At 35.1% G+C, this 21388-nt stretch overlaps 1 long non-coding RNA gene across 2 annotated transcripts; it reads right to left on the bottom strand.

Annotated features, from left to right (window-relative positions):
- Window positions 1-11: 11 nt before the first annotated feature.
- LOC150101411 (uncharacterized) lies at window positions 12-19548 on the bottom strand. Of its 2 annotated transcripts, none has more exons than XR_016549039.1 (2): window positions 19343-19548; window positions 12-8784 (listed from the first exon to the last, which is right to left on the bottom strand). It is a non-coding gene; the product is annotated as an uncharacterized LOC150101411 (long non-coding RNA). The 2 variants fall into 2 exon arrangements; XR_016549040.1 differs by lacking the exon at window positions 19343-19548 and adding an exon at window positions 17737-17849.
- Between the last annotated feature and the right edge of the window lie 1840 nt (window positions 19549-21388).

Genomic DNA, 21388 nt, shown 5'->3' with positions numbered 1-21388 from the left:
GATGACACCAATTAACAAAATTTTTTTTCCAATTTTATTTGATCAAACATACATGTACAATCACATGTGGTTTGTGAGGACTACACAAAAATATTAATAAAATGGCAACATCTACAGAAGTTTTCAATAATTAATGAAGTTGTTGACTAGGCCAAGGTATCGTCAAACTTCAGACTATGATTGAATTACCAATCATTAAATCCTATATTAAATGGAGCAGAATATTAAATTTATAGAACATAGTTGGAAGGACCCTGGCCTAGGCAAGAAGACATTTAATGATGGAATATATATGGTGGAGAAGTATATATACTTCTCCACCATATACAGTATATATATATACACACACACACACACACACATTTAATGCTGGAGAAAAAAACTATATAGAAATGTGTTGTCTTATCTTAAAATAAATATACATTTTTAACAGGTTATCACTCAAGTTTTGCATGAAAACAAGTCATGCATAAAAACTATAATGAAATCATAATCAACTCAAAGTTGCATTCAAGATCTAAGAACCTGATATTAGCTTCTTTTCAAGTGAAGAGGAAACTTGCATTTCAAGCAAATTACAAGTATAACTTAAAAAAAAAAAAAAAAAAAAAAAAAAAAAAAAAATTAGGGACAGGACGAAAGTAATGCTTATTTCTTTCTCTGATGTAGAGTCATTTTTCAAGTTTCCATTCTCAGAGCGAGATGTTCTATGCTGATCTCCCCATCTCCAATTAGGTCCTTAACTCTGACATCTGAAAGCTTATATGCAAAATGCATTCCTTGGAATGTAGGCCAAACAAGTGGTAGTACCAAATCTGGAATATGAGATCACTCCAAATGTTGGAAGCACAGTCTTGGGCACAAACTGGTGTGAGGTTATAATTGTCATGAAAAAGGACCTTGTTTCTGAAGGCTGAACCATGGTTACATTTCTTTATTTCGACAGTGGTTCCACATACTGTTCTGAACTGATCATGGTGATTCCAACTTCAAGAAAGATCCAATCTGTCTCAAAATACTCAAGGTATTTGAACTCTGTGTACTTACAACAGCATCTAACCAATTTTCAGACAATGTATGAATTTTACTCATTGTCTGCAATAAATTCAATCACCACTCTGCTTTGTATTTGCATCTATAACAGCTGCCATTTTGACTTACTCATGCTACATGCATGTCATCAATTGCAGTACCACTCACTGGAATTAACCAGTTAGTGACTTATCAGGTTTGCTGCCATGAATCAAAAGAAAAAATAAATAAAATATAGGTATTGCTTTCTTAATGTCCCTCATAGGCAGTAACTCTAGTGTATCCTCTCTCTACCTCTGAAGTATCTACTGACCAAAGTTATGATTAAATTTTATAAAATGTATTAATACAAGTATTTCTATTTACAGTTCGTTCACCTTGATCTCTCATATCAGGTATTATATAACATACCTTGAAATCAAAACAATGCATTTCATGAATAATCAAATGCTGAATTTAATGGGTACTAATGGCTAGTTTAAGGGAATTTTTTTTTATATGGAAAGAATACTTCTTGAGGCAAGTGGTGCATTGATGCAATTACTGTGCATGCGAGAGGTTTCACTTTTTAGAGACTATTTGTACATGCAATGAATTGATTTCAAATTAAATAGAATTTATCAAGTTTCTAGAAAGGGAGAGGGAGAATTTCAAGTATTCTTTATCTTTACCTGCCAACACCTTATTAAAACTTAATTGCACTTAATTTTAACTACCTTTACTAACCCAATTAGGAATATCATGGATCACTTTGCAGATTTATGTGTACTATATTCATCATCATAACTTCTTAGGTTCAATGGACTATTCAGACCAAGAATCTTTATATAAATCATAGTAATCATAATAGGGAAGGATGTGTCAAAATGCATTCTCTGGTGTTTTTTTTGTGAATAATCCCACCTCTGCATGAGACTAGCTAAAAATCCCCTCTGAAGGTTCTTCCAATCCTAGATGAATTAAAACCCATAATCTTTCCGACAAAGAGGCAGCTAATGCTAAATGGGATATGATAGTTCCCTGGTAACCTATAAGTGCCATAGTTCGATTTTTTTGGTTGTTACAAGAATTTGATTCTTGTTTTCAATGTATTTTTCATTATAGATTGTTCATTCTACTAAAAATGTTCTATTGCAATACCAACAGGTTCCTTCCTACTTCAAATGCATAACTAAATGGCTATTTCCACCATTTTTCAGGTGATTTCTGTATATTAACTATGTCGAAGTCACTCACATTAAATATTGAAGCTTTCATATTAGTTTGTGTTCAAAATGCACAGAATCTATTGCAACCAAAAGAGTGTCAGAATCCCACCTACAGAATGGAAATTTAAATGTCATCAGGTGGTAAATGATGTGTTGCATGGTGAACCCCCCCCCCCCGTTTAACAGATTAAAATGTTTGATATTGTAAGTCTGCCCAGTATAATGTGTGCTTTGTACAATTCCAAACTTTTACAGAGGATTAAAAAAAACTCAATTTGAAGAGCAAAACTGTACACTATAAATTAATAGCTGTTTTTTCCCCCCACAAAGCAGAATAGCTTAAATAGTTCCAAAGTGAAAGCTGCTGGGTATGAGTTATTCGTATATACTATATTTGAACTATGACTAACTTTGAAGTAGATGGTTAAGAATTAATGTCAAAAACACTAAGTTAATGAGGCATTTATGTTGTGTCTACCCATTGTGTTCATAGGAAGGTTTGTTTTATAGAAAGTAAAAATCTGAGTTTTGGAAAGAACCCTTAAAACTAGATGATTTGGCTAGGCTGTTCAAATGTCTTCTAAGTTGTTCTGAAAGAAAATGTTTATCTTTTTGGGTTTTTTCATTGTGTTTCCAGAGAAAAACAGATGATTAGTATTTTTTAGGTGACAAGACAAGATGCATAGCAGTGAAAGAACATCAGATAATTCCAAAAGTGAGCAGTTTGAACCAAACATCCTAAGTTGCAATTTTTTAATTGAAATGGATTGTAAAAAACTTAAATATGTATCCTCATAATGTGACTTAAGGAATAGATAACTGATGACAGCACTAAGTTTAATAAGCAGGGTGATGGTCTCAAAGATGAAAAAATAATTACCAATAACTCTAGAAGAAAACTCAATCTACCAGCAGGATCCAAACCAGTTTTAGTTAGAGCCAAATGTTATCCACTTAGCCATTATAGTACATGCAATAGATTGCAATCAAGAATCCATTTTTAAAATGGAGAAAAGTTAACTGAAAATGAGATAAAGCAAAAATATCAAGAAAAGGAAATGCAACTATATCCCAGTTATTTTCATTAAGTATATTCAGTTAAGTCTTGCGTTATAATTATGTCAGACTTTTCTCATTTAGCATAACTGAAGAACAATAAATAAAGTGCTTTAATTTTAGTATAAAAAATCCTATTAGCCATGACAGATGTCAAAATATCAGTAAGCACTTTACACACCCACCTGGAAAGATGAAACTTGTAGTTAACATTCCAAACTGTCACTTTTTTAATTACAAGGAAACTGCAACTGACAAGTCTTATATCAGAGACATCCATCTGAGTTACTAGGGGAACACTTCAAATATAACATGCCAATAAATAATGTGCAATGATAGGCTATTTTTCAATAAAAAATTATAATCAACTAGCAAAAAAGATAATTCTAAATCAACCCACATACCAATGATATCAGAGAAAAGCATTTTATAATAATAAAAAAAACCTTGGTAAATATGAATGAGTAAGTACACTTGCTAAAATCACACTGATATGTAATTTCTATATATTTACATAATGCCAGCACCAGCTTTGTAAGTTATATACTACTATAATCTCTTTATGCTGTAGATGCAAGATTAGGAAAAGAAGATATTCAATAAAAAGGAATAGCTCTAACTATTCACTGAAAGGAAAAAAGAGGCATGGCATCTGGAGCAAATAACACCTCTCAAACAGGAAAAAAACTATTCCAAAACCTCAAAAAGTGACTGATCTTTCCATCTCTTATTTTACACATGTAACAAATTTAAGATCCCCACAGAACAAGCAGCTTACAACTTATGCAGAAACCACTAATCAGATTAAGAGAAACAAACTGATGCATTGTTAAGATCAGTTTCTGCCAAACATCAGAAATAGCTAAGCTGTTTCTGATGTCTCTTCAAGTTACCTATAGTGATGACTACTTAGATCTTCTATTTCAGTATTTTAACTGCAAGAAATAATTCTAACTGTTCTCAATCCAATTCAATGTTTGAAGAGTCTGGTTAGATTTTGAATTATAGCTGAAGAAAATAGGGATGAGGCATGTTGCATGGGTTGCCCATTACGGGATGAGAAGTTGTCGCCCCTACATATATATAGAAATATAGAAAGGCATGAGTAGAAAAGACCAAAAGGTTTGGTTTTAGTTTTCAGCAGAACCGACAAATTTGGAATCCAAACAGTGACCTTAAACTGACTTCAATAATGCTGAAGGGTATCGCTATAACAAAGCATTATTGCAATTCAAATGAAAGACTACTTTCCAGAATCAAAATTTGAATAAATTTAACTTAACTGAAGTGCCAGGATAACTTTCTGGAATAGTCAGAAACCTAATAAAACATATCAGTTTAAGTAAGTCAGCTCTTCAGTGTCATTTACACATACTGCACTAAGTAGGAGCCTCTAAGACAGAAACCAAGTCACAAATATTGCTCTATAATAGTTCAGAACCCTGGTAATTACCTTACAAAAGTGATTACTATAAATATTTTTGAATATGCTATACATGAATCTTATTCTATAATAACATTATAGAATTGCCATGTTGATTGACCAAATTAATTCCCACTGCAATGACATCTGAAAGAGATTCACTAGCAAACTATTTGATCCACACAAGCATGGTATCAACTATTATATATTTACAATGAATAAGAATACAATATCTAGTAAGCATACCTGTGGATTAGATAGAGCCCTATCACATGTGTCTTTGCATATGGCTGTTTTACATCCTAGTACTTCCTAGTAGATTTCTGTTTAGGAATGGATTAGTTATTACAATAACGTGTTCCAACATAAAAATGTGCAAATTCACAAGGACAGAAGTAATAAGGAATAAAAGTCTTACTATGTTATTGTTGACAGTGATGTTTTCCCACTGGTTCAGGACATAGAGGATTTGAAATAGGAAATGATCACTATTTAATGTTGAGCAGGATAAAATTGAACTTGATATTGAAAAGAGCGTGTAAGAAAATGTTGGAACGAATCAAAGTTAAGCAGCTTTCAAATCAAACTGAAATGAGATCAAATACACAAACCTTATTTAAGAAAAACTTAAGCAAGAACCAAACCTTGGAGATTCAGCAGTAAACCATAAAGAAAACAGATTCACCAAGAGGCATGTGAAGTAATCTGCAAGGAGAGAAAAATCTCACCATGAAGAGAACTCTATGGTGAACAAAAAGAAGAAATCACATACAGAAATTTCCTAGCAAGTAATTGTAAAATTAGCTAAACAAGTCATGGGAAGACTTTGTTAAGAACAAAGAAAACATCAGGAAGGTGTAAAGAATATTAGTCTATTGAAAAAAGCTCAGAAATGGAGGAAAGAGTACTATAAAAGGAGTTAGAAAATAAAGATATTCTTGATGTATGGAGTAATTATTTTGAAAGACTGCTAAATGAGTGATAGCATGGTGGTAGAAAATACTCAACAGGAATGCCATCTGGAATATATATATGTACTTGAAATAGAAAAAGCTATCACAAACCTGTAATGTAGAATAGTGGCTGGAGTAGATAATATTTGACAAGAAATACTAAACAAGCTGGGTTCAGGCCAAATAGAGGTTGTCAAGACCAGATTTTCACTTTATGACAAATAATCGATAATTCATGGGAATGACATTGATCTATACTTGTTTTCTTGATTGATTTGGAAAAAGCATGACAAGGTGCCAAGAGGAAAGCTCTTCAAAATGCTAGTTATATGGTGTAAATGGATATTATATGAAGCAATACATAGGAAGATGGTTTGATGTTAAGTCAGGTGTTCTATAAGGGTATAGATCTCCACTGTTATTCCTCTATATGAACCATATAATTAAGGAACACAGTATTAAACCATATGTTATACTTTTAAATGAATCCAGGACAAGTTTGCAGGATTACCTGACCATGCTGAATAACTGCTATAATAAATTTGGTATCAGCATTAAAAAGACAAATACAATGAAAATAGACAAAAATTGAATACATCCACTGTTTCATGTATGGTGAACCTAGAGAACAAGTAAAACATTTCAGCTATTTACGCACACTTTTTAATGAAGATGGCACATTAAATTTGGAAAGACAGCAGATTTAGCAAAACTGATATGGCAGGAAGTCAAATGAATAAATTTATATGGAATAAGAGAGATTAGTCAAAACAACTAGCTGTATACGAGAATGATTAAACCAATTTTAGCTTATGGATCTAAGTACTGGGTTAGAAATAAAACACTTGATCAAAGACTGGAGATCAGATATGCTAGTTCTGAGAAACATTAGTGGACTGAACAGATGGCATCAATGGGAGTATCATATTAAAAACGAGGATATTAGGAAAGATCCAATGGTAAGTAATATATTATACTGTTATTGTTAGCAGAGCTGATCTCAGATAGTATGGTGACAAACAGAATGGGGGAGGAAAACCAGTGTTCTTTGTCAACATGGCAGAAAAAGACTAAGATGTAGGCTGATTGATGCAGTAAAAAGTGCCTTAGAAAACAAATAAGATCTGATAATATTGAAATGTTGACAGATATAACAGGCTAATCTGGAGGGAAATTGATGATAGGAAGTTTGCAATGATGTAACTTTTCATGTAGTATTATCATAAGACCCTGAGGTATGTCAGGAATTTAACATTGATGATCTAGTAACCCACTGCTTATGTTGAGAATGAAAATTTGAAAACTTGGGATTTCCAAAATGAACACAAGGCTAGTTTTTCTTTTACTAAGCATACTGGTGAATTAGAGCCATATGGATTAGATATCTGAATATATACTTTTTTATATGGAACTTCTACTATAAAAAAATTCCACAGATTTAGACAGCTATATATTATTGGATGAAAATTAATGTGACAAGGTTTGGCATTTTCCCCTTAATGTTAAACCATGTCTGAACTGATTGATTTAAATTAGGTGATTAGGAAGAGAACCTAAAAGAAGGTGGAGTGATGAACTGTCAAATATTGTTGGGAAAAATTGGTCAACCACTGCCAAGAACAGAGAAAGGTGAAAAGAACTCGAGCAGACCTTCGTCTAGCAGCAGACAGAAAATGGGTGAAAAGAAGAATGCACAATACTGATTCAGTACTAATTGTTACAACTGCAAGCTTATACTAGAGAAAGAAATGGTATATCAAATTACCATAACTTTAGTTAGGAAAGTTCATTCTTATTCAAGTGAAAACATCTTACTCTGCAATAAGATTGAACTGTTCATAATTTTTTTCCTCCTGCATTAATATCCCAAAGCTTTCAATTGGCAGAATATAGATCCTGTATTACAGAATACTAAATTACTATTACTTGAATGAGAGAAAAAAGATGATATTCTGTCTGAAATAATGGGAGTTCTATAGTCAATCTTGAGTTTACGGGATAAAAACCCACTTGCCCATGCTAGAGATAGACTATCTCAGAAACAAGTCTGAAAGAACTAGAATGTTCTTTCTTCACACAGCTAAGCACTATATATTCAAAGGCTATTTCCACAGGAATTTATTCAAATATTTGAATCATAAAAGCAGATGTTCCCTATGTGACACAAAGTGGGAAGTGTAAGAAAAGAATTTCCCAATCCTTAATAGGGATGGCATTTTTTTTGTATCCCAGTAAGTTAGTGATGTAATTTTAATTTTTCCAAGTACACCCTAGGAATATAATCTGATTTAAGACATACAAATGTATAACAGCCATTAATTAGAATAGGTTGTTATTTGTAAACAATTTTATATTATCTACACCCCCCCCCCTCTCTTATTAGTCTAGATAAGGGTTCTTTTACCATTTTGCATCTAAAAACTACACCAATCCAACCAGAGTGGAGCCTTATATATGGACTAGACCAAGCTGTTAAGCATTTTGCAGTCTAAAAATTTGAGTGACCCTGTTGCTTTATATTTACAAAAAGTTTTATAGTAGATTTTCTCCCAGATTTATTCATTACTGCACTATTATCAAATTTATAGCATGCTATATGCTACTATGGGAATCAGCAACTGCTTTCCCAACACAATATTCATCTTAATAAGCATGCTTGATTGTTATTACTATTAATATTCAAATAAAGTGAACAAATAAGAAGCTACTTTGAAGGAAGAACCTTTATCTATTCATAAAAATGTGTCCATTTACCTTACCTGTTTTCATGCAACAGCAAAGATTCCATGCTGCTATACTGATACATCATTTTGCAACAATTTCTGCAAAAATCATACATAGGGTAAAAATGGGTGTAGAACAAATTTACATAAATTCAACAAAAAATTCTCTCATGTTTATGATTGAAAGAAAATTCACATCCTATTTTTTTTCTTTATCTGAAGTAAATTTTTTAACATTAGATTGGTACAGAAAGTACATTTAACAAGTCCAATACAAAACTCATTAGATGTGAACTAGATGTAGCACAAAACTTTGCAAACTTCAGGTTGTCTTGCAGCAATTCAGTTGAATGATGCAGCTTCTTCCTTCCAGATTGTTACTTGGTAACCTAAATATAAAGAAAAACAACATTAAATAAAGGCACCAAGTATTGCATAAATTTTGTAAAACATTGCCATAAGTTTAGAATAGCAAATACTTGATATTCCTAGTTTCTACATGTACTATATGATCGTGGCTATTGAATCTAAGTTCTTGGAAGAGTAATATAATAATACTAAGCACTAGTGTAGGGTTTGCCCCTCAAAAACTGTGTACAGTGGTATAGTTCGCCCACCATTTCTAGATCCCTTATTGGCTTGGTGCCAAGAATGGTCGATTCATGCTGAAGGGGAGAAAGAAATGAAGGATGTACGAATTGGTCGCCAACATGCGAAATCACGTGCTTTCTTGTCTGTCGCTGTACTAGTACTAGCTTGATTTTTGTTGTTCTCTTTTTGCATTATTTTTTTATTATTAATTTGTATGATGGATCCAGTACAGTCAACAAGTTCTATTGTTACACGAGCTCTTGCAAAAGAATATTGAATAATGTGCTGACATTCTGTGAAAAAGAATCGTCAGAAGGCCGTCTTCTTGTTCCCCTTTCTCAAGTCATAAAACGTGCAAGTGCAATTGCAGGCGTATCGGGGTCGGCTGTTAAAAGAATTCGTAGGGAATCAAAAGGTGAAGGTAAGCCAAAATTTAAATCTCCTAAAAAAAAGCGCCAGAGAAAGAAAACCATCGAAAGCGTAGCTTTGAATGATTTTGATGTAGACGTTATAAGAAGAACTATTCACGAATTTTACATGGTCGAGAAAAGAGTGCCAACTGTTCCGAAATTGATTCTAACTCTATTTTAACTCAGCTCAATCTTGTTCAGCTCAGTCTTTCAATCACTCCCAAACTTATCTTGGCAATACTAAACTTCTACACTTCCCTTTCCAAAACTTGCTTCTGCTCATCTGACCAAAACACCTGTTCTGAGTGAGTCACAGAAATTACCTTTACTGGCATGAAAGTCTTCATTCCCTAACTCTAAATTCTATCTGCTCAAATCATGGTTCAACAGATGATGTACCAAAACAGTTGAAAAAAATATAGCTAACTGCAAGTGGCTTGCAACAAGAACCCGACTTCACACTTGACATAATTCTGAAGCATGCAGCACAGGATGCACACCACCACTGGCAAATCCAATCTGACTTCATAAAGACCAACAGCAAAAAACACTCCATCTAAATGGAAACTGCCTTCTGGCCATCACAATTTCTGCTCATCTGTACTTTACACCTCTCATCCAGATGGCACCATGCATGCAGCACCTGCAGATAAAGCTGATCTCCAGACACCAATCTTCCTCTAACACCTACTATGCAATGCTCAAACATAAAAAGTTTCAAGATTTGCAACCAATGCCTTAAGCCAGTGTTTCTCAAAGTTTTTCGGATCATGCCCCACCTCAATGTCTCAAATATTTTGATGCCCCCCCCCCAGCATAATAGTCAGCCAAGTTCTGAAAAAGTATAATATAAATATGTACATGCACATTTTCTAATTTCCCACGTTGAGAAACACTGCCTTAAGCATTGATTTCTATACATTCCTTCAATCAGGCAGGATAACCTGTCATCTTCAATGCCACCAAAACACAATCTTGTCTGTTCTCTTCCAAAAGAGAATCATCTTGCCATTCCTTACCCTCCATAACAGAAATTAGACTTCTCCTTCAGAAAAAGATGGCCTAGTTTATTAAAGCCCTATAAAAAAATAAACTGCTGACATTATTTTTCATCCACACAATTATTAAGTACAAAACTCCCAAATCTGCCCATCCTGAGAAATTGTTCACGTTTGGTGAGGTACATCTAAAACTTACTGAAAATTCTTCTCAAACTACTCAAGCAACCAATTATATATTTGATTTAACCCTTTATCAAAGTGTAAGCAAACAAAGTTTGCGCCTGAAGTATTTTCAGGACTGGGGCAATTGTATATAGAAGCTAATGACTTCACATCTCTTGCCTTAGTATCCCATAATGCAAAGCACATATCCTTGCAGACATGTATCATGCTATGTATTCAGTTCTTCCAAGGGAAGGGTCACTACCCAGACCGGTTTCGACCTTGATTGAGGTCATATCAGTGGGAGCCAGACCCAGGTGTGGCGATACTAAGGTGGAAGTAATGGAGAAGTCACATTTCCATATGCCAGTTAGGATTAAACCAAATATATAATAATTGGTAGCATAGCCAAGTGAAAAAACTTCCATCAACTCATCTCTAATCCAGAGAATTTTAATGTGTGACACCTTCTGGCAACTGGAAATATGACTTCTCCATTATTTCCACCTTAGTATCACCACCTCTGGGCATGGCTTCCACTGATGGGACCTCATAAAGGTCGAAACTGGTCTGGGAAGTGACCCTTCCTTTAATGCATAGCATGATACATGTCTGCAAGGATGTGCTTTGCATTATGGGATATTAAGGCAAGTGATGAGAACTTACACTACCTTTGCCATGAGTTGTCCTAGTCCTGAAAATACTTCAGGTGCAAACTTTGTTTGCTCAAGCAAGTCTGAGGAAGGGATCTAATCAGTGCTCGAATGCACTGGTACCCATCTTTTTTCCACTTTCTGTTGGGCCTGTTAATGCCTAACATCCCTTTTCAGTACAGATGCAAAACACACAAAATCAGCTTCTCATTTATCTACCTGTCCTTTGAACAGCCTTCCTCAAAGTTCTTCCCAGCAGCAACTTCCAACTCTTCAAAAAATGTCACTTCTTCCTCAATCCTCACTTGCACCTTGCAATGATATGCTAGTCTTCTGCCTCTTGTGTAGGATAAATATATATATATATATATATATATATATATATATATATATAAAATCTGATTTTTCCTCACCAAGCAGTGTCTTCAGCCAGCATACCTGAGGCAATTTTTCTCACTAATGTAGTTAAGTGGTCTGCATCCCATTAAGACTGAAAGACAGCATTCTTCAAATTCAGAAAAATAGCACAGTAGCGAGAATAATTTAATTTCTTGTCAGTACAAAGCTGCTATAAGCATTTCCATGCATTAACAAGATGTATCTTCAGTATTCATGATATACTTCAGTATATCAGGAATTTGATGATGATAAAAGATCTCATATTATCCAAAGTTTCAGCTATGACAAAATTAATTTGCATGGAGGCAATTCTGCATGTAATTGATCAGCTACTGTTCGTGAGTGTTGTGTAGCCAATATCATTTGATAAAAGAATCTTGAAACCGTTTCTCCCAATATTTTTAACATATTCACCACCTCACCATTAGTGAAGGGGTGCATTTTCATACCTAGTAACCACAGTACCCTTAAAGAAACTCCATACACATTTCCTTATGAGGAAGAAAGCCCACACGATATTGTGGACTCTTTTTTTGTCCACAGCAGGATTCACACTCGTTGTCTATTGGTTAGAGGACGGTTTGCTGGGATGCTGCTTTTAGGTTATCTAGCTTACCTTCTAATGATTTCAAGTTTGCAAGAAATGTAAGATGAAAATGAAATTGCTAGTGTTAATGTCTTTTCAGATTACATACTGTAACAACTAACAGACCTTTATTACAGATTAAACACATAGGTAAATTATTAACCGGTATGAAGCAAGTGGTCTATTCTATTTTAATACTTAAAGAATTCAGTCAACTTTTTTGCTTGAGGAAAGCCATTTTCTGGTTTAAAAAAAAATTAATAAAAACTACAAGATGTGATTAAACTGCACCCATCTAACATAGAATACTTGAAACCAATGATAATGTGATTTCAGCAAAATCAGAACAGTGTCACCAGTCAACACATGATAGAAGAAAAAAAAAGTGACTTATTTGCTTCATTGATATGAATAATATTTTTAAAGGCAGCATGGTAAATAAAATCAGAAATTCTGACAAATTTTCCATTTTTCAAAGCTACTCTGATATTAGAATAATTTTGAGATACTAGTTTCCCAGAAGTGACCTTCATCAGAATAGGAGCTACCTAAGGAATAGTAATATCAGCAATTTCCACAACTTAGCTGGCCAAAATTCAAAAACTTAAAACCATTTCATATTTATTAAACCTGCAATGATTTGTTTTGCAATATCCACTCTTCACTTAATTGGCGGGCCAGTTTAACAGGTTAACTGCCACAATACTAATTTTTTTCCATCTTCCAAGGCCACTGGGAATAATAACAAGTTAACCTGTGAAACAGATACGTATCACATGACTCTAGCAGGAAGTGTATGTATGAGGCACACTTGTTGCACGACACTCAAAGTGTTAAGGCTGGTTAGCCAGAAGTAACCATCGGACTCTAGTATTATTTAGTCATGACTAACACCGGAAAGAAGGATTCACTAGTGGATATGGCGTGATTTCAAGCATAGTGTAGTTGTTCCCTTCTGAGATCAGAGCATGTATGCTTGTCGATATATACAAGGCATTACTGCAACCAAATATATAATAGATATACAGATGGGCGCTGATACGTGGTCGGCAGGGAGGCTTCACGGACTGTTTTCCTCCTGAATAAAAAATAAAAATCCAGAAGATGGGACCATTTTCCAATTCACGTCACATTCTTCAGCTTAACGTGTCAACTCACTACGTTGGATCCGACTTGACTTACTGCATTGTCTGTAATAAAAATTACTCCAAAATGAACAAGTTAACTAAAAAACTTAATAGATGGCAAACAATATTACACCTTACTATATTGGCATTCCTTCCAAATGGTCAATCGAAAAACCAGCTATCAAGGAAGAAAAAATAATGATATACAAATACTTAACATTAATTCTCCAGGATGTGCTATTTATATTAACAAACATATCCAAGTTTCCTAAATACTTTTTAAATACCATGAACTGTTCCAAAAGTTACATTTTTCTTTCACAAATATGTTAAAAAAAAGCAAAAGAAACCAGTGCAGTGCATCTCATTCAAAGTCAGTTTGTTCAAAAAGTATCCATCGACAGCCGGCATTGCAGGTCTAAAAAATTTCAATTATGTTAATTTGATGTACACATGGAACCAAACCTTGTAGCTCAGCAGCATGATCCAGTCATTTAAACGACTTCATTTCGCAAGGACTATGAATCACTCTTACAAGCATGTGTCACAATCTAAAATGGAGACGTCACCATTCCTCACTGAATAGCGTGAATGCCTTTTTTTAATAAAGTTCACGTAAAGTGAAATTATGAATCGAATGTAAAGAGTTATTAACATTACTTCTAACGATATAAAATTCAGTAGTAATTAATGCATTCTCCTGTAAACGTACACACAGCAGCTTACTATTTGAGAAATAAATTAGTACAATTTATTCCTTCCAAATGGCTGACCTGAAACCAATTTATCAACTCATAATGTTGACAATGGTGAGAACTAAATAGTTTAATTTAGCTATAAAGTGTTTTCACTCCTCACAGCCATACATGCCGTTTATAATCGAGTCCAGGAACTAACGTGGCAGGTCAGGAGACCACCTGTCTCCTGACCTGCCAAGTGAGTTTCCTTGAGGATGAAGACGAGCATTATCGTCTTGTGGTATAATTATCGCACCCACATACGGACGAATAACAGTCCAGACATCAAAAGGGCCCAACTCGCTGAGATTCCTCCCTAAACCACACTACCTCCACCAGAAGTATCCCTGGTTCTCTCTCTCACTCTAGATCAGGCAGCACGCTTGATATCATTCTGTACGGCATTTCGGGGCTTGTCTGTCAGCAAAACTGACTCCAATTGGTCTTGGGTCTAGTGAAGCATGTGCTATAAAAGTTGCAACAAGCATGCCTGAATATTAAGGCCCGGAGTATGAGGAGGATTGAGATTGATCCTGAGGATTGATTGCTGATTAGTGTGATTGAGGAGGGAAAAAAGCATGCCAAGTTTCACTGAGGGAGGATTGATTCAGTGAGGATATAGCGATGGACGAACCAACTCAATACCGAGGAATGGATTTGGATTAAAAATCGTTCAGCGAAAGGTAAGGTCTCGCTACTAACATACTTAGTAAGTTAGACTTTGTAATTGACCAGTAAATATCCTCCCCACCCCACACACGCGCACTTTAACTGGACACAAATGAACGCCACCGATGAGCTTGTTCAAGCCTTTAGCAAAAATCAGCTACTTGACCTTTTCAAGAAAATCCTAAAAAGGTTTGACACAGAATTCCCAGGATACATAAACATTTATACACATGTCAACAATCAAGAGGGAGATGAATAGGAAACAGAGGGCAAACTCACAAACATCATCACCCACAACCGATAGACTCCCAAGATGAACAGGCACCCAAGAGACGGAAGACAGAACAAGAACACATGGAAGAAGACATAACACCACAGAACACAGAAGTTAAAACTGAAAAGGTCCCACCAGTCATCCTCCGGGATAAAGAGAAGTGGACCTTAGTCTCAAAATCATTAGGCGAACAAAACATAAAATTCTCAACTGCCATAAACACAGACGACGGTGTAAAAATTCAGCAAGATACAGTCACCAATTATCGGAAAATGACCAAGATGTTGGACAATGCTAAGCTGCCCTTCCACACCTTCTCACTGCCAAGTGACAAAAACCTTAAAGTGGTCCTCAGAGGGGTTGCTGAGGGCATCACAATCAACGAGATCACTGCTGACCTAATCAATCAAGGCCTGACACCAGCCAAAGTAAGCAGAATGATAAGATCTGACAAAAAACCAATGCCACTTGTGCTTGTAGAAATAAGCAATACCCAAAAAAGGATTTATGAAATTACAGATATCTGCAGGCTCAAAATAACAACTGAGCCGCTAAGGAAAAAGGCATCGGCAGGGCAATGCCACAGATGCCAAAAGTTCGGACATGCACAAAAACTGTGCAGAGCAGCATACAGATGTCTGAAATGTGGCGAGGGACACCAGACCAACACCTGTACCAAACCACGCACAACTCCTGCACGATGTGCAAACTGTGGAGGACCTCACCCTGCCAATTACAAAGGATGCCTCTACCACCCAAAAAATCGAGAATCGGCAAGAATCAACCCAGCTCCCATTTGCAATTACATCAAAAGCAACGAAACAGGTCACCCTTCAGTCCGAAACACATCAACACAGGAAGGCAAGAGACCCACAACCAAAATCAAAACTTATGCAGAGGCTGCAAGAAATCACATCCCCACTACCCATGAGCAAGTAAGCCCAGATTTAATGGCAGCTTTAACAGCTTCGCTGCACAACATGATACAAGAACTTAGCAAAACAATCATCCAGAATCTCACCACCTTCCAGAAAGATACCCCCACAAGGAACCCAAACCACCATAACAGCCATACACGATCAACAAAAAATTCAAACCAAAGTCACTCAAGATAGTTGCATGGAATGCAAACGATTGACAAGCAAAGTCCTGGAGCTGCAAGAATTTGTGACCAGACACAGTCCTGATATCATCTTAATCGGAGAAACCCACTTAAGGCCAGCAAACAACCCAAGAATACATGGCTACACTACATACAGAAATGATAAAAATATTAAATACCAATACCAACTAAAAACAATTAACGAACTTTCTTCGGACCACAATGCCATAGTGCTCCAGCTAGGATCATCAGATCCGCTCTCTCCTCCACACACATTCATACCATGGGACAAGCTAGCAAAGGTCCTCCCAGAGCATATCGGTCCAGTTCCAATCATCCACAAAAAGAATGAGATAGACACAGTGGTAAACAGTTTAACCAGCCAAATCCAGAAAGCAATGGAAGCAGTCAGGCAAACCATAGTCCAACACCCAGAGGAAATAATGGATCTAATAAGAGCAAAGAATAAAGCCAGAAAGCGATACCATAACACAAGAGCACCACAAGACAAAACTGCCTGGAAATTTAAGAACCATCCACACCAAACAACAAATCATACCCCCCATACACACCAAGAAAGGAACGGCACACACAGATAAAGAGAAAGCTGAAGCACTAGCAGATAAACTGGAATCACAGTGTAATCCATCTTATACGAACCTAAACATCAACCTTATATACAAGATACACTGCCAGGTTAAGACAACCTTACAACTGCAGAAAGATAACTCAGAACCCATCACTCCCACCACTCCAGCAGAAATAACAAACATCATAACCCATCTAAACAGCAAAAAGGCTCCAGGCCCAGATGGCATAACTAACCGAATAACAAAACTACTCCCAAGAAAGGCCATAGTACATCTCATCAACATAATCAACACTATCCTCAGATGCCAGCATTTCCCCACAGCTTGGAAGATTGCAAATATCATACCATTGAAGAAGCCGGGAAAGAACCCCCAACACCCTGAAAACTACAGACCAATCAGCTTGTTACCCAGCCTTGGAAAGGTGACCGAGAAAGTGATACTCTCAAGGATTCAAGCGGAAACAGACAAAATGGGAATTGTACCAAATGAGCAGTTCGGCTTCTGCAAGGGCCACAGCACTGTCCAACAAATACACCAGCTAGTGGAGATCATCACAAAAGACTACAACTGGAAACAACACACAGCTGCCATCTTCATTGATGCAGCAAAAGCATTCGACAAAGTTTGGCATCAAGGCCTTCTGTACAAACTCATAAAATTTAACATGTCAGTTAAGCTAACGAAAATCATCCACCCGTACCTAAAAGAAAGATATATGCAAATAAAAATCAATGACGCACTATCATCCAGACGAAAGGTATCACCAGGCGTTCCTCAGGGCTCACTTTTGGCACCTCTCCTGTTCTCAATCTTCATAGCAGACATCCCTCTGAACCCAAGAACAACCACAGCATTATACGCAGATGACACTGCAATACTGGCAAGATCTGAGTCCAAATCTGGCAATTAGAAAACTACAAAACAGCATTCACATAATAGAAAAATGGCTGGCACACTGGAGGATCCAAGTAAACCCTGAAAAAAATTCATCCGTACTATTTTCCAGAAAGAGAGTCCACAACACGGATGACATTTACCTCTTAGGTGTCAAGATGCCATGGCAGAATGACATCAAATATCTCGGAGTAACACTCGATAAAAAAACTCAACTTCAGCAATCACATAAAGCACACTGCCTCAAAGACATCGAAAGTTATCGCGCAGCTCTACCCTATGAACAGGAAAAGCAAACTGGACACAAACCAAGCTTCTCATCTACAAGATGGTAATACACCCGGTTATCACATACGCATCCCCTGCATGGAGTCATACCACGAATACAAACATCCAAAAACTACACAGAATACAGAGCAAATGCCTGAGGATGATCTTAGACGCCCACTGGTACATCAGAAACTCACAAATCCACAGAGAAATCAACATCCCTTACATCTCCTTCCTACTCCTAGATCTCGCTGAGAAATTCTTTGCCACAACAAGCAACCACCCAAACCCGTTGATCAAGGAAGCCTCAGAATATAACGAAGAAAGAAAAACACAAAAGGCCGAAGTCCATCCTACGTCCAGCTAAACACAGCTATCAGGTGGCGAGCTTAAAGCTCATTAAACTACCCATTCAAAACACTCCCTTAACAGACAAAGGGGAAAAAGAAAAGCATATTTGCTTCACCCACGCAGCCAATAATGTTATGCGTTATGCCTGAATATTAGTTGCAAAGAGTATTTTGGGTTCCATCAAATCACAGAATTTTAATATTCAAGCCAGTGATAATCACCAAAAAAAGAAACAGATTCTAAAAATTAATTTTATCGAAACCAACATATTGAAGTGTTGACACAAGAAGCGGTAAATCTCATTGTACAAAAAAAAAAAAGTAGTCGACTCCAAGGAGTTTGTTTACCAAATGATAAGAAAATGAAAAAGTTTTTTTTTTTAAAAATTAATACGATGAACGAGATATGACCGTAGGTCATTGTTATAACATATCTCGCTGCGACATTCAACGCCTGTCGCGTGCTGAATGATTTAAAAAAATGATTCGTTTAGATATCTCCATGCTCTTTATATTTTTGTGTTTATTGTATCAAAAGTACATAGTTGTGATGTAATAAACTAAATCGATTTATTTAATTTTTACTTTAGTAAATTTAAAAAAAAAAAAAAAAAGGGATACAAAGTCACGGGAATATGAACTCCATAATAGAATGAATGTCATATAAAATAAAAGATGATCACGGAAGAAAATTTAGGCTGATTTAACAATAGTGACCGAAATCGGCCATCTGTCTAAGTGTAACTGATAAAAGATATATAAAAAAAAGTAATAAAAACTAAATTATATACGGAACTGGATAGCGATAGGAAAAAAGATCTCTTGAACTGAAAAGGCATTAGGCATCAGTAGTTCAAGCTAAAATCTGATTTGGAACTAGAAAAATACGAATTAGTTACCAATCAACGGTTATGCGGTAGTTTCGTTTAGCAGTTTATACCGTTTGTTTCGTATGCCACTTTAATTAGTGATATTACATAATAAGTGGCGCAATAAAAATTTCTACTCAAAAATTTTAAATTAATGAACTGCATTAATTTAAAATATACATAATCAAAATATGCAGCTTTACTTAGTGACATTACATTTTCAATTAATGCATTTACTTTCATCTAAAAGGACAACTTACAGACTACGGGGAGATCACATCCTGAAGAGCGAGACTAGAAAGACTATCTGGTGCTGTTATTTGGTCTCTTGAACCCTCAACAGGTTCGGCCTCTTCACTGTATTCTGCGGCAAAGTCTTAAGATAGAGTTCATAAGCATTTTTTAAGGAATAAATTTTTTTACGGAATTTTCCCTAAACATTTTATTAAACGTCTAATAACAGATTAAAACAGGATAATATAGAATTCTCAATTTTATCTTAATTAATACAGTATGAGCAAAAATATAACGATAGTGCGGAGGTATCAAATTTGCTCAGCGAGCCTCCTAACAGCTTTACAAGTACAGTATATATTACTTCATGTGCGGAATGCGTAATCATGTTTCAGAATGTGCGAGTTATATACGTCATCAAGAATATGGAAGTTAAAATAAACATTTAATATATTAGTTGATATATTATATTATTATTATTATATTATTATAAAAACCTCCATGGAGTCAAAGACTCATCGTGGGAGTAACTATAATACATGGGAATACTAACTTTTGTGATTCTGTTATGTAAAATTTAGAACATTGAGCGTCATCTGTTTTTTTTTAATATCACTCACAAAAGGTCATAAGCGTATAATTATTAACATGAGTGAGTTAAGATTTCTTTTTTTTTCTATTTGTTTTAGTAATTTTAGATTTTTATTTATTTATATTTACATAGTCCGGAAAATCTGCTCTAGAGACTAAACACAACTTTTATCAAGCCACTTTCGGGTGGTGAGTAGTTTCCAAACATATAAGTTTTCCAGATATGGCAGAAAATTTCATCGCTGGGTGTGAGACACCCAGTTCTCATCTAATAACAACCACAAACATCCATGTCGAGATTCGAATCAGCAGCCTATTAATTGCAGAGCGGGTATGCTAACCACCTGGGCCACATTTATACTTTTTGAGGCCCTGGGCGCAACATCATTATGAGCCCTCAAAGGAACAAGTCTGTTTCAGTTTATCAAATTCATACGCATTTTTTTTTTTTTGTTTATTGAAAATAAAAGTCGACATTTCCATGATAACTCATTTTAATAAAATAAAAAATAACACAACATTGGTATATATATATATATTTGCATTTTAAAAAAATATTTTTTTATATAAAAAATGTATAAATCAGTTTAAATTTAAAAAATAATAATAACTAAAAGTTTTTTTCTGGCTTTGGTTTTAGCAAATATATCTAAAATGATATCATAATTAATCGAGTCTATTACATCTGATTCAATGTATAATAACAACAGGTCACGTGTTTTATTTTGATGCAGGTCTTAAATGTTTTATTCATTTGAACACTGAAAATGAGCGTTCAGCACTTGCATTTGAAATAGGCATGGTCAAAAATATTTTTCAAATTGTTTCCACGTTCAGAAAAGTAGACTTTAACCCATCGTTTATAAATGTGTACATATTTTAATTGAAAAATTTTCTTCCTTTATCATTATTAAAAATTGCTTAACTTCACCAATAAATTTTTCTGAATCAATATCAGCCCCATAAGATTGTAAAATTTCTTCTAGTCTTGTACTTGTCTTGAGCTTTATCTTTCTTCATAAAAAAAAAAAAAAAAGCCAAACATATCTGTCTAAATAGCTTTTCGCTCTTTGATTAATTTCCAAAATTAGCTTATCACAAAACATTAAAAGTATTAACAATGAAATTTTCTTTCCCATGTAATAACGAGTGATCTCATCGTTAGAATGTGAAATTTCGTGAGGCATTTTTTTTTCACTTTCCATCTCATCTTTAAATTTTGTCTCATCTGTTTAATAAATTCGCTTCTTCATTTAAAGCAGCAAAACTATTTCTTATATCTAAAATAAAACCAACTAAAGACTGTAATAAATGATTAGCTAAAAACAAATCCATATCAGGATCTTATAGAGATTTACTGGTAGCATTTATTCGTTGTAAAATTTGTCCCACAACTGTTAAAATTGCTGTTTCTGAATTGTCAAAATGATCAGCCAATGATGAGCTCTAGAAATAGGTTTTTCACGAGGAGAAATGAATAG

Source organism: Typopeltis vanoorti, chromosome 11 (genome assembly GCF_054136105.1).
Source record: "Typopeltis vanoorti isolate ZY-2024b chromosome 11, IOZ_Tvanoo_1.0, whole genome shotgun sequence".
NCBI lineage: Eukaryota > Metazoa > Arthropoda > Arachnida > Uropygi > Thelyphonidae > Typopeltis > Typopeltis vanoorti.
Note: the sequence above shows the minus strand (reverse complement) of the source record. Positions and strands in the feature narration are given on the sequence as shown.